Source organism: Neophocaena asiaeorientalis, unplaced genomic scaffold (genome assembly GCF_003031525.2).
Source record: "Neophocaena asiaeorientalis asiaeorientalis breed wild unplaced genomic scaffold, Neophocaena_asiaeorientalis_V1.1 scaffold915, whole genome shotgun sequence".
NCBI classification, from domain to species: domain Eukaryota; kingdom Metazoa; phylum Chordata; class Mammalia; order Artiodactyla; family Phocoenidae; genus Neophocaena; species Neophocaena asiaeorientalis.
In genome coordinates, this window is record NW_020172448.1 from 1,642,077 (window position 1) to 1,656,332 (window position 14,256).

The 14,256-nt window shown below is 34.0% G+C and overlaps 1 long non-coding RNA gene across 2 annotated transcripts in view; it reads left to right on the forward strand.

The window, feature by feature from the left end:
- LOC112394558 (uncharacterized) overlaps positions 1–14,256 on the forward strand; it is a 109,905-nt gene that overhangs the window by 44,325 nt on the left and 51,324 nt on the right. The window contains exon 2 of one of the 2 annotated variants that reach the window (XR_003002176.1): positions 12,228–12,288. This is a non-coding gene — a long non-coding RNA (uncharacterized LOC112394558). Of the gene's footprint in view, positions 1–12,199; positions 12,289–14,256 lie in introns of those variants that run through there. The other variant, XR_003002175.1, reaches the window with a different exon arrangement.

Here is a 14,256-nt window from a genome sequence, read left to right on the forward strand (position 1 = left end):
TTTTTTCTTTTTTTTTTTTTTTTTTTTTTTGCGGTACACGGGTCTCTCACTGTTGTGGCCTCTCCCGTTGCGGAGCACAGGCTCTGGATGCCCAGACTCAGCGGCCATGGCTCACGGGCCCAGCTGCTCTGCGGCATGTGGGATCTTCCCAGACCGGGGCACGAACCCGTGTCCCCTGCATCGGCAGGCGGACTCTCAACCACTGCGCCACCAGGGAAGCACCACACTGTTTCTTATAGCTTTTTATTTATGTTTTTTAAAAACTTTCTGGTCTAAATAAATTTGAATCTTTCAAATAATTTTCTTCATGTAGTTTCTTCTCTTAAATATTCTCAAGGCCCATATCATCAAAGAGGTCCTGTAAAAGAAAGTGTTTTTTTCTCACTAAAATTATGAAGAAAATTAAACAAAAGGTAGTATGGGGAAGATAACTTTATCCATTTTTTGATTTTGTCCAAAGCTTCACATTTTAGCAGTAAAACTTCTGTTTGTATCCTCTGACAACACAAGAAAGGAAAATGTAGATGGAGGGACAGTAAGGGGGAATTCCTAAATGGCAGCAGTTAGTATCATTTGAAATATAGAAAATGTTCAAGAAGAAAATAAGAAAGAAGCAAAACTGAAACATAAGACAATAGAAGATTTCAAAAATTGTAATTTAGCTCAGAGGTCAGCAAACTGTAGCTGGCGGGCTAAATCCAGGACCTATTTTTGTACATTCTACTTGCTAAGAATGTTTTTTACATTTGTACATGTTTGAAAAAACAAACATATTTTGTATGTGAAAACTGATGAATTAAAACTGTGTTGTCCATAATAAAATTTTATTGGAACACTGCCACATTCTTTAATTTATGTATTGTCTGGACTGTTTTCATACTGCAATAGCAGAGTCAAGCAGTTATAACAAAAACCATATGACATGCAGCACCTAAGGCATTTATTATCTAGCCCTTTAGAAAAGTCTGCTGACCCCTGATTCAGAACATTTCCCCAAGATAATTTTCCTAGCTGATCAAATCATTGTTTATTGAATAGCATTCTGGTATTTCAAGTCCAAATAAACCAATAAGCAGCTAGTTTGTTCAGATTTTTCCAGGAGCATTTTCTTTAGAGTAACACAAGGACAGTGCAAATAACCATGAAAGCAGTTGCTTTGGTGTATTTGTTACTAAAATAATAAATAAATAAATAAACTGCTTATTTTGAGATAACTCATATGCAGTTCTAAGACATAAAAGAGAGACACCGTGTATTATTTACCCAGTTACCACTTGAAAATAATAGTATGAAATCACAACCTAAATATTAACATGAATACACTTAAGATACAGAATATTTCCATCACCATAAAGGATTCTTCATGTTGCCCTTTTATACCTACACCTGATTGCCTCCCCCTTCCACTCTCGCCTTAACCATTTAACCACTAATCTGTTTTCCATTTCTATAGTTTTATCATTGAAAAGATTTGGAAATGGAATCATAAAGAATGTAAGCTTTGGGGATTGGCCTCTTTCATTCAGCATAATTCTCGGTTGTGGTATGTGTCAATAGCTTGTTCCTCTTTATTGCTGAGTAGTACCCCATGGTATGGATTTATCAGTTTGTTTGACTACTTATCACTTGAAGAACATCTGGGTTGTTTCCAGTTTCAAGTTATTATGGAAAAAGCTGCTATAAACCTTCATTTACAGGTTTTTGCATGAACATAAATTTTCATTTCTTTGGGATAAATGCCCAAGAGGAAAATTGCTGGGTCATGTGGTAAACAAATGTTTAGTTATTGAAAGAATATGCCAAACAGTTTTTCAGAGTTGCTGCACCATTTTACATTCCCATCAGCAATAATATGAATGATCCAATATCCTCACCAACGTTTAGTGTTGTCATTAAATTTTTAGTTTTAGCTCTTCTACTAGAAGTGTAGTAATATCTCATTGTGGTTTTAATTTGCATTTTCCTAATGGCTAATAATGTTCAACATCCTTTAATGTGCTTATTTATCTATATATCTTTTGGATGAAATGTCTCTTCTTTGTTTTGCCCATTTTCTATTTGGATTATTTGATTCTTTTACTGTTAAGTTGTGAGAGTTCTTGATATTTACTAGATACTGGTTCTCTGTCAGATATGTGGTTTGAAAGTATCTCCTTTCAATCTGTAACTTGTCTTTTCATACACTTAATGGGACCTTTTATGGAGCAAAAGATTTTAAATTTGATGAGGACCAATCTATCCATTTTTCTTTATGGATTATGATTTTGGTGTCAATTCTAGGAACTCTGCCTAGCTCCATATCCCAAAGAACGTGTTCTATGTTATTTTCTAGAAGTTTTGTAGTTTTATGTTTACATTTAAGTTAATTTTTTGAGTTGATTTTTAGTTATTTTTAATTAATTAAAATAATAAAAAGAATAAAAAAGAATAAATTACTAAATAAAATACATAAATTGAGTTTTAAAATTTTGAGTTAATGTAAGATACATATCAAAGTATTCTCTTTCTTTTTTTTTTTTTTTTTTTTTTTACCTCCATCGAGTTGTTTTTGCATCTTTGTCAAAAATCAATTAGGCACGTATATATGGGTTTATTTCTATATTCACTGTTCTGTTTCATCAATCGATGTGTCTATTTCTTTGCCAATGCCACACAGTTTTGATTATGATCAAACAGTAATCTAATATTATATTTATTATTAATATATTATTATGTAGATATATAACCTTATACCTAATGTTAGTATATTAAGTAATATACTATTATATAATGAGTCTTGAAATTGGATAATTCCTACGAATATTTTTTTTCCAACATTGTTTTAGGTATTCTAGTTCCTTTGCAATTCCATATGAAGTTTGGAATAATATTATCTGTCTCTACAAAAAAATCTTGCTGGAATTTTGATAGGAATTGTGTTAAACCTATTTATCAATATGGGAAGAATTAACATCTCATCTATATTGAGACTTGCAATCTGTTAACATATGTTTCTCCAAATCTCTTAGGTTTCTTTCATCAGCATCTTTATAATCTTCAGCATACAAGTTTTGTACATTTTTTTTAGATCTATACCTAAGTATATCATTTTGAATGATTTTCATTGGTACTGTATTTGTATCTTTCATTTTCCTTTTCCTTTTTTTTTAAATATACTTTGTTACCCTAGCTAGGAAAGAACTTACAGCACTAAGTTGAATAAGAATAGTGAGAGTGATTATTGCTTATTGCTGATTTTAGGGAACAACATTTAGTCTTTCCCATTAAGTGTAATGTTGACTATAGGGTTTTTTTGATAGAAGATCTTTATCAAATTGAGGAAATGCCCTTTATTCCTAGTTGTAAGAGTGTTTTCAATCAGGAATGGAGGCTGGATTTTTTTCAAATGCTTCTTTAGTATCCATTCATATTTTCATGTGATTTTTTGTTTCTTTAGCCTGTTAATATGATGGATTATATTGATTTTGGAATACTGAACTAGACTTGCATCCCTGGAATATACCTCAACTGTCGTAGTGTATAATTCCTTTTATATATTGCTGAATTTTATCTGCTAATACTTTATTAAGAATTTTTAAGTCTATTTTCTTAAGGAATATTGGTCTATACTTCTTTTTCTACTGTCTCTGTCAGGGTTTATTATCAAAAAGATATTCGTTTTATAAAATAAATTAGGAATTGTTCCCTTTTCTATTTTCTAAAAAAATTATGTATAACTTGCATTAAATCTGTTTAAATATTTGTTAGAATTATTCAGTGTAACTGTCTAAGCCTGGAGATTTCTTTTTGAGGGAGTTTTTAAATTATAAAGTCAATTTTTAAAAATAGCTATAGAGTTATTCAAATGATCTAATTTATATTGGGTGAGTTGTGATAATTTGTGTTTTTGAAGAAATGGTCCATTTTATCTAACTTGTCTAGGTTCTGTGTTTAGTGTTTGTAACTTTCCATTATTGTTTTTTGTCTGCAAGGGTCTATAGTGACATATCCCATTTCATTACAGAAATTGGTAATTTGTGCCTTCTCTCTTTTTTATTTGCCAGTCTTGTAGGAGATTTGCCAAGTTGTCTTCTGTTATCTTTCCCTTATTGGTTTCTAGTTTGATTCCATTTTGTTCAGAAAACACACTCTATGATTTCACTTACTTCTAATTTGTGGGCATTTGCTTTATGGACCAGGATATGGCCTATCTTGGAATATGTTTTGGGGCACTTGAAAAGAATGTATATTCTGCTGTTGTTGGATTGTATGCTGTAAAAATGTCAATTAGATCCTGTTGGTTAATGATGATGACTCTATATCTGTGCTAATTTTCTGTGTAGTTATTCTATCAATTGTTGAGAGAGGTGTATTGAAGTTTACAACTATAACCATGGATTTGTCTGTTTTTCTTGTCTATTACCAGTTTTCACACTATACAGTTAACAGCTCTTTTGCTTGGTGTATACACATTCAGGGTTGTTATGCTTTCTTGTTGGACTGTCTTTTTTATTTTTAATCATTTTATGATGTTTGTCTCTGAGAACTTGCTTTGAAGTCTCTTTTATTTGATATTAATATCACTTTCTTTGATTAATGTTTGCATGATATATGTAGTTTCCATCATTCTACTTTCAACCTGTGTATATTATTGTGTTTTAATTGAGTTCCTTGTAGAGAGCATATAATTGAGACATGATTTTTTTTTTTTTTTTTTTTTTTTGCGGTATGCGGGCCTCTCACTGTTGTGGCCTCTCCCGTTGTGGAGCACAGGCTCCGGACGCACAGGCTCTGCGGCCGTGGCTCACGGGCCTGGCTGCTCCGCGGTATGTGGGATCTTCCTGGACCAGGTCACGAACCCGTGTCCCCTGCATCGGCAGGTGGATTCTCAACCACTGCGCCACCAGGGAAGCCCGAGCCATGATTTTGTTTTTCACTCTACTGTGCAGGTCTCTGCACTTTAATTTGTATATTCAGATAATTTACATTTAATTTAGTTATTGATATGTTATGGTTTAAGTCTGCCATTTTATTCTTTGTTTTCTGTATTTTCTCTCTGTTTTTCATTTCTCTTACCTTGCTGTGGCTTACTTGAACAATTTTTAGAATTTTGACTTACCTAGTGTTTTCCAGTGTAGTTTTTTTTAGTAGCTGCTTTATATATTAAATTATATATACTGATGTCTTCATTTTGCCAATTCAGGTGAAGTATGTAAACTTTACCTCCTTTTTTTGTACCTTTATCCTTATCCATTTATGATATAATTTTCTTAAATATTTCCTCTACATAAATTTAGAACCATATCAGATAGTGCTAAATTTTTATTTTCACCATCAACCATAATTTAGAGAACTCCAGAGAAGGAAAGTCTATTATTTTTACTCATTTTATCCTACTGAATTCTTTCTTCTTTTCTGAAGTTGTTCCAAGGTTCTTCTTTTATCATTTCCTTTCTGTTTAGACAACTTCCTTAGCCATTCTTTTAGGGTAGGTTTACTGTTGAAAATTATCTTAGTGTCTGTCAGATACTGTTTTGATTTCCCCTTCATTCCTGGAGGATATTTTCCATAGATACCGGATCCTCGGTTAACAGTGCTTTTCTTTCAGCCTTTAAAAATGTTGTGCCCTTTCCTTCTGGCCACCATAGTTTCTGATGAGACACTCACTTGTCAGAATTGTTTCTCCCCTATAGGTAAGGTTATGTTTTTCTCTTGTTGCTCTCAAGATTTTTTTCTTTAGTTTTCAGAAGTTTGACTAAGATGTGTTTTGGTGTGGATATCTTTGGGTATTTCCTGCTTGTGGTTTGCTTAGCTTCTTGAATCTGTATGCCTTTTGCTAAATTTGGGGAGTTTCCAGTCATTATTTCTTTGAGCATGTTTTATAACTTGCCCTTTTTATCCTTTCTTTCTGGGACTCCAGTGGCATAAATATTTTATCTTTTCTTATAGTTCCATAGTTGCATAAGTCTCCATTACCTTATTTTTTTTAAAGCATATTTTCTTTGTGTGGTTCAGTTTGGGTAATTTCTATTGTTCTAGCTTTCAGTTCACTGATTCTTTCCTTTGCCCCCTCCATTTTTTTTATTATTTATTGTATTTTCTACTTATAAAATTTCCATCTGGTTATTTTTTATATCTTCTATTTCTTTGCTAAGACTTTTAATTTTTTAAAATTTATTTCAACCATGTTCATAATTACTCATTGAAGCACTTTTGTGATGGCTGCTTTAAAATCTTTGTGAGGTAACTGTGATATCTCTATCATCTTGGTGTTCACATGCATTGATTGTCTTTTTACATTAAGTTTGAGATCTTCTTGCTTCTCTGTATGAAAAATTATTCTCAGTTGAAACCTGGACATTTGGGTATTTTGTTATGAGACTCTGGCTCTTATTTAAACCTTCTGGTTTAGCTAGCTTCCTCTGACACTAATCCAGCAGGAAAAGGGGGAGTACAGCCTTGTCACTGCCAGGTGTATGTAGATGTACAGGCTTCCCCCTTGTGGCCACCACTGACACCTGACTGGGAGGGCTCCTTGTTACTGCAAGGAAGGGCTCAGAGTTCCTCCTCCCCAGCAGGCCTCCACTGATACCTTCCCGGCTGGGAGGGATTGGAGTGGTTTGCTACTGCTCCTTTCATGGCCTTTGCTGGTTTACAGGTTGAGGGATAATGGGTTTGTCTTGTGACTACTGGGCAGTTTCTAATGTCCTGACTCTCCACTAGGCCTCCTTTGTCTGACACCACTTTAGTGGAAGGAAGAAGCTTGCCTCATTACTTTTGGGTTGGAGTGGGTGTTCAGCTTCGCCATGAAGTTTCCACTGAAGCTGCATTTGGGAAGGAGGGCCCTTGTTATCCCCTGACAAGGACGAAAGAACCAATTTCCTACTCAGACTTTCCTACACTGCCCTGGGGCTGGGGAGAGTAGGTTGGGGCATTTTGTTCTAGCCTAGCAAGGGTGGCACTAGGCTCCCCACTCTGTCTTTGCAGGTATGTGGTGCATGTTTGTGTGGTGTTGACTGGAGCAAAGTGTTACTGTCCCCGTGTTGTCCATCTTTCTAGCCTGCTGCTTTCCTGGTGTTTGGCTAGAGAGAATAAGTTTTTGTTGGGGAATTTTGGGAATACACCAATTGGTGTCTCTGGGTTGCAGGCTTCTTCAGATCCAAGTTTTGGATATATGAGACAAAATTAAAATGCAGGGAACTCACCACCATGTTGTTCCTTGGGTCCTAGAGTCCCTAATTGGACTGTCTTCTCTCCATCTTTCAGAGTCTCCTTACCTTTGTTTTATATACAATGTCCAGGTTTTTTTCATTGTACTTAGCAGGAAGATTTAGGAAAAACTACATCTACTCCATCTCCCTGGAAGTGAACATCTGCCACGTCCATTTTTTGTTTTTAATTGGCAAGGCAATATATAATTTTCAAATTAGGTTCTTTAAGTAATCAAACAGAACTATGAAAAACTTATAATTGTATTTTGTATTAAAAAGAGAAAATTTAAAACAGCAAAATGACAGAAAGCGTCTCTATCTGTAAGCTATTTTTTATATCCATTTCACTTCCACTTTCTAATTCCTATCACTTTGTTTCTTGACTAGCAATAAATGCTCGTTTAGGACCTACAACCCTTCTGTTTAGATGTGAGCTTTTCTCACTTAAAAGTTCTTACTGAATGAGTCCCACATGGGGGCATATCCATTTGATTCATTGCTGTTCCCCTATGTCTACCAGAAGGCCTGGCCACATACTACTACTTAATAATATCTACTGAATAAGTGAATGAGAACTCAAAATTTAATTTTTTTCTTTCTATGAGAGCTTATCTACTTTCTTCTTACTGTGCTGAAGCATGGGGCATATGTGTGTGCCATGCTCAATTCTCCACCAAGCACTCTAAGGCTTAGGACATTAGCAAAATTTGTCCAGAATTTTGCAATCAAGAAAAAAGCATTTTTAATTTCAGTACATATGTAAGTTTTGTTTTGTGGTTTACAATTGTTTGTATTCTGAATTACAAATGGAGAGGACACCAGGATGTTTCCCACGCATGTGTGTGTACACATTCACTCCTACCATTCCTCAAGAAAGCGACCCAAGGACCATGACTCAAAAAAGACTGTAGACCTTTTCCAGGATATTTCCTTGGTCCCTGATTTTTTTTTTTTTTTTTGATGGTTTTCTTTTATTAAGCAAGTCATGGTTTGATTATTTTTTTGAATTTTTGTCAGGTATTGTGCAGTGTGTGTGTGTGTGTGTGTGTGTGTGTGTCTATACATGGAGGAGGTATAACATTAGTCCATAATTTTGTAAGGCACTGAATATAATTGAAAAACTTTTGGTAACATAAAGATTCCCTCATTGTTGAAAAATTGAAACATTTTTAAATGCAGATAGGAGAACATGATTCTTTTTAGTACTACTGAGTATATTTGGCTTAAATACTTATAAGACTTGCTTTACCACTTGGCTTTAGATTCTGCTTAAGGAAATGGTGAAAGATTTAACTCACTGTACTTTTGTTAGAAGGTATGGAAATGTTTGTCCACTAGAACTTTCGTCGTCTGCTAGAATGGCAATTCATTCAGCAGAGGGAACCATTTCATTTTAATGCCTAAGAGCTGTTGATATATTTCCTGCATCTTTCAAAGGCATCTTTCATGCCACACAGGAAAACTGTAGCTTGTGAAGGAACAGAAAGAACACTTCTTACATGAGTCAATCTCAGCAAAGTTGCACAGCAGCTGTGCTAGGTACTGATGAGGATTACCACAGGACCCAGTTGCAGGGGTTTGTGTGGTTGAGGAGACAGCTGGCTCCCTCAGGGGACCACTTTGAAGGAGATTGCAGCAATAATGCATCCCCACTGTTGCTAGTGGATATTGTGGCCATGTAGTACAAAACTGGTGCCAGATAAAATCAGAAAGTAATAAAAAGCAAGACGAAACTCAGAGATTTTAAATCTTAATGTGAGGGACTAAAACAAATGTCCTGGGCTTGTTGCATTCACTCATAAGGAAAAGGAGACAGAGGAAGGGATGCCTTTAAACTCAGAAAACTTACAGAGACTTCAGTCTTTTCATTTGAGAACCATTTGGGTGTGTTGTGAAATAAAGTTGCAGAGTAGGCATGTTCAGACCTTTATTTGCTACATTTAGTAGGAAAGATTCTCCGCCCCCCCGCCCCCTCCCCCTTTAACTACAAGAAGCCAGAGTTTTCCGTGCAAACTGAAGCAGGCATTGCAAGAATCAGATTCACTTTGGACGACTCTTCACATTCCAAGTCATCATTGCATTAGGCAGCACAATTCCATCTCTGGTTGATGGGCAGAAAAAGTGGGCAGCTTGCCAGGTAGACGTTTCCATGACTCCCAGCCCCCAAAGGTGATGCGTTTTTCAGCTAATTCAATGAAGAGTGGGCTGAACTTTGGGTCTAAACGAGACAATAGCTGCCTTCGCAGTATCAGCAGAATGGGTGATGGGAACGCACTCTACATTTGGCAGAGAATCATGTGACCTTACGACTGAGATTTTGTGATGGTGCCAACGGAGACTTGGAAAGCAGCAACCGTCGTGACTTTTTTCTTCTTTTTTAGCATGGCTCAGAAAATGGTGGATCTTAGTACTTGACTTTAGCCAGACTCAGCAAGAGACTGAGCTTTGCAGCACAACTTCGCCTTTATTCTGGGTTTTTGGCAGGCCACCAGGAGGCTGTCCCTTTCACGCCTGATAAATTCTGCTGCTTATCTCTAAATAGGGGGGAAAAAAAAGAAAGAACATATAAACAGAATATTGAGGCATAACAAGTGAATCCTAAAATTGTATGTGCTTTTTGTTTTTTGCTTTTTCTTACTGCTGATTTTTTTTTTTTAATGTTAATACCCTTTCTGCTTGCTGAAGAATCCAAGTAGTTTTGTTTTGTTGTTGTTGTTGTTGGTTTATAATGAACAGGCATTTGAACTGGGCAAACAGGACGACAGCAGCAGTGAGCATGAGATCATTGCTGCAGTGTAGCAAACTGGCACCCTGCCTTCTCACCCTTTTGGTTCAGGAGACAAACGTGTGCAATCCTCATTTCTAAAGTCAGCACAGCCTGGAAGGATTCCTGGTCTCTCCCACCTTCTACCATTCTGCTGCCAGGGACGGCAAGGATTGGTGCAGCTTCTGCGCAGTGCTTTGTGCCTGGAATACCGAGAAGGAAGAAAAAGAAGACAAGCACCCTGGTCCTTTTTTCCAAGAAATAACAGGAGCCATGAAGAAAAAAAAATCTGAGTTTGTCCTACTCCATGCAACAGTGCTGAAAAAAAAAAAAAAAAAAGAGAGAGAGACGCTACTGCTCAAAAACAAAAACAAACAAACAAAAATCCAAACCAAAACAAACCAAAAAAAAAAAAAAAAAGCAAACATTGGCTTGTATAACTACAGAGACATCGCGCTTTGTAAAGCAGCTTTGTAAGGCAGCATAAGCAAATGAGCTTTCTTATGTATATTTCAAAAATATGGCATAATAAGCAATATATTGCACTTGGTGAAATCGCACCTTTCATATCAGGTATAACTTTTTTTGTTGTTTCTTTTTAAGTCTACTGTTATATAAAAGGGGATACTTGAACTTTCAGTTTACTCTTTTATAGTTCATCACTCACCTTACTCTTATTAACTTTTTCCTTTTGCTCTCTTGCTCTAATCCTGACTAGAATAGAAACTTTAGTAAAAATAGAAAAATCTCTATGAAAAAGACGATACCTGTTTTTATTTTTGTTATACATAGAAGTTTTGAAAAAAACATTAACATGTTATCTGTGCTTTTTGTGTACAGTATTAGTTTTTGCTGTCTAAGAAGAGTGAGTGTTTAGCCCTAGTTGGTAAAGAAACTAAATCTTTCATGTGCTGTGACTCATAATTTGAAATGTGAAAGAAGAAACTTTTTGAACTTCTAGAAAAGGGTTGTATTAGAATATGTATTAAACTTCTCTGATAATTGAAATTTAGTTTAGGGGAAGTTATATTTAAATTACTCACCAGGATTTCAGTATACCAGAAAAAGGGATGAAAAGATCATTTTCTCAGTTGCTAAGTAGAAAAAAGCTTTTTCCACAATAATACTGACTTTTAAAATATATTTTAAAGAAGAATTTGTCTTACAGCTGTTACTGAGAGCGCTGGAAAAATCCATTAAGTATTTTAGTGGAGAAAGTACATATAAACTTGTATGTTTAAAGCAATGTTTTGGCTTAGCAGATAAATGCATTGCATTCTAATTATTTTGTCTGTTTGTAGAAGTAAATTGCTAAGTGGTTTAAGCATTTTATTATAAAAACCCAGTTTTGCCTGGTTCAGTGGGAAAGGATTAACTGATCTATTGCACCTATTTTAATTTTTATTAAAACTGTTTCTAAACACATTTAAAAATTGTTAAAGAGAGAAAATGCTTTTGAAATATAGAGGTTATATAAATAAAGACTATAATTTGCATGTTAAGAATTGATACTATATTTTCCATGAGAAGAATAAACTTTAAGCAAACTGTTGTGCTTTAAAATCGTATTTTATTATAATAAAAATATATAGGGTATACAGTGAAAAATACTATAGAACCGATGAATTCTACCTTCTTATTTGTTATTCTACAAAGAATTGTGGGAAATTACAAATACCCTATATACTGATAACATTCAAGTAAAGCGTTTTATTAAGTTTATTGGTGATTGTTCACTAATTATTTAAAAAGTAGCTCTTGTTCCTTTATGCTGCCTCAGCTAATGGAACATCAACTTTCACAGGCTTAATTAACATTTATAAACCTGTTTTCATGTTTCAAGATCCTTTAGTTGAAAAACATTATTTTAAATGTTATTTTTAGGAGCCATTAATCTCTACACTCTTAATTATCTTATTAAGCTCCATGCCAAATCCAAATCTCTTTTCAGCTTTCACTAGTTCATTGTGCAAAACCTAGTCCCTTCTTTAACAGCCATGCCTCCTTTCACTTTCAAAACTGTTACTGTGAAAACAACACCAACCAAAATGAACGCATAAATGCAAACTATGAAACCACATTATATGTCATATGAGTAGCCTTGGGTGGGGCTCCATGAGTCTTCCAAGCCTTTAAAAAAAATACATTAAAAGGTTTTGCCCATTTTGATATTGTGTTTTCTTCTCGATCGTCTACCTTCATTCCCACCATCCACCCAGATGCTCCTCCTAAACAGCAGTTGTCTGATATTTCTCCCTTTGTGGTTGTTTTAGGGAAAAACTTAAAATGGATATGAGAAGTGAAGAAAGTGATCATAGGAGAAAATCATCTCAGGTAAAAATAAAAAGCAAAAGAGCAATTAATGTTTAAATCTTTTAAAGAAAAAATAATTTTGACTGTGTTTAGTTATAAGAATTTGTTTCATACTCTTTATGGATCTAGCTGTTGGAACTGTCACTGATGGTTTAAGGATTTATAATATTACCTACTTTTGTGAAAAATTTTTCTCTCAGTTTGTGATCAATGTACAGTTCGGTTCCCTCTGAATATAGATCTATATATCCATTCCTATAACATAGGTGAAATACAGTTGAATAGAAAGTAATTTAGGAAAAAGAAAAATTATATTTTGTCATTTGTCATACTATAAAAAGGAAGTGAAATCTAGGGAAAGAGAATAAAGTCATGCTTTTTCTTTTTTATGATCTAATAAGAGAATGAAACCAAAATATACATTCTTATAGTTAAGATGAAGCGCAGAATAAATATTGCCTTTTATTTCATGTCTAAATTTATGAATATATGTTGAAATATTTTTACTACATTTGAATTCATGATTATTGACTTTTTTTTTACTGTAGTTTTTAATAAGTATGGGAATAGTTAGAAAACATAATAGTAAAAATTATATAGGCCACATTATCTATAGTTTATAAAAAACATTTTATTTATTTCAAAACATGCAAAAACACTAATTAATTTTTATGTAGTAATATTAGTTTTCACAATGAAGATATAATTAAAAATGCTAAATATTGTGGATATGAGTGAAACGATTAATAATGTACAACTTTTAATTTTGTTGCCCTTGAGCCTGGAATCTTAAAAAACGTGTACGTGACTGGCTTTATGTTTACTCTTTGTGTGTTTGCTTATTGTCTGGTGGTTTAAAAAATTTTTTTTTTAATAACAATTTATTTTGCCCAACCTGTTGACCAGATGAGAGTTGTATGCAGCCATATAGTATGTTTTGAGTATATCTTTTTTGAACAATAAGTTTAAATATATTGTGTTTAAGAAACAAGATATCCTCTTTTATGCAATAGACCTGGAGTTTAAATGTTAGCGCGTGGTGGTAGTAATAATGCTATTAATGTGTCATTAATTTTTGTTTGCTGATATTAATTTATCCAAATATTGTTCATTTCAGTAATATTCCAACTACAGACACATATGTATATTTAAGAATTTAAATAACTTCCTGTGTTCTTTGCCTAATCAATAAAATCTTACTTGTTTTATGAGAAAGTTATAATATTACCAATTCCTTGAAACCACTAACTGAGGTTTTATAAGAGTTAAAACAAGCAGTCTAACTCTTACACAATTAGCTTAATAGTTAATTTGGTCTTAATTATAGGCTTATAATACTATATTCATGCCTCAAAATTACATAATTCATACATGCATGTATGGATTCTTTTTTATTTTCTTTTAAAATTCATCATTAATTAAAATAGTCTAATTCCAAAATATTCAACCTTAAAACAAAAGTAATCTGTGAAAACTCTTTCACTATACTATTTTTAAAATTCTCATGTATATAACCTGTATTTAGTGTAGAATATTTATGAAGCCCTTTAATTGGGAATATGCATACTTAGAGCCTTTCAGCATTTAAATACTTATGCTAAGGGATTGATATTATCATTTTGGTCTCCTAACTTCATCATACATTTACAACAAATTCTGCATTATGAGGGAGCCCATGTGAGACGTTGCCCATTGGCATAAACCCGTAGATCCGATCTTGTGGTGAAGTGGACCGCACAAGCTCGCTTCTATGGGTCTGTGTCAGTGTGGTAATCTGACAAAATGCTATACACAATGCAGTTAAATAATAGTTCAATCAAACTCCTGTTAAACTCTAGTTGTTTACTTTTGAAGTGACTATATTTTCCTTTGGTTTTCATGTATATATATATAGATATATATATAAATCCTCACCTGTCTTACGAGGCAGGCTTCAGTTGTTGACCACTTGGAAGGGCTCATAGCACAGCCATTGAAGTTTAAATCCAA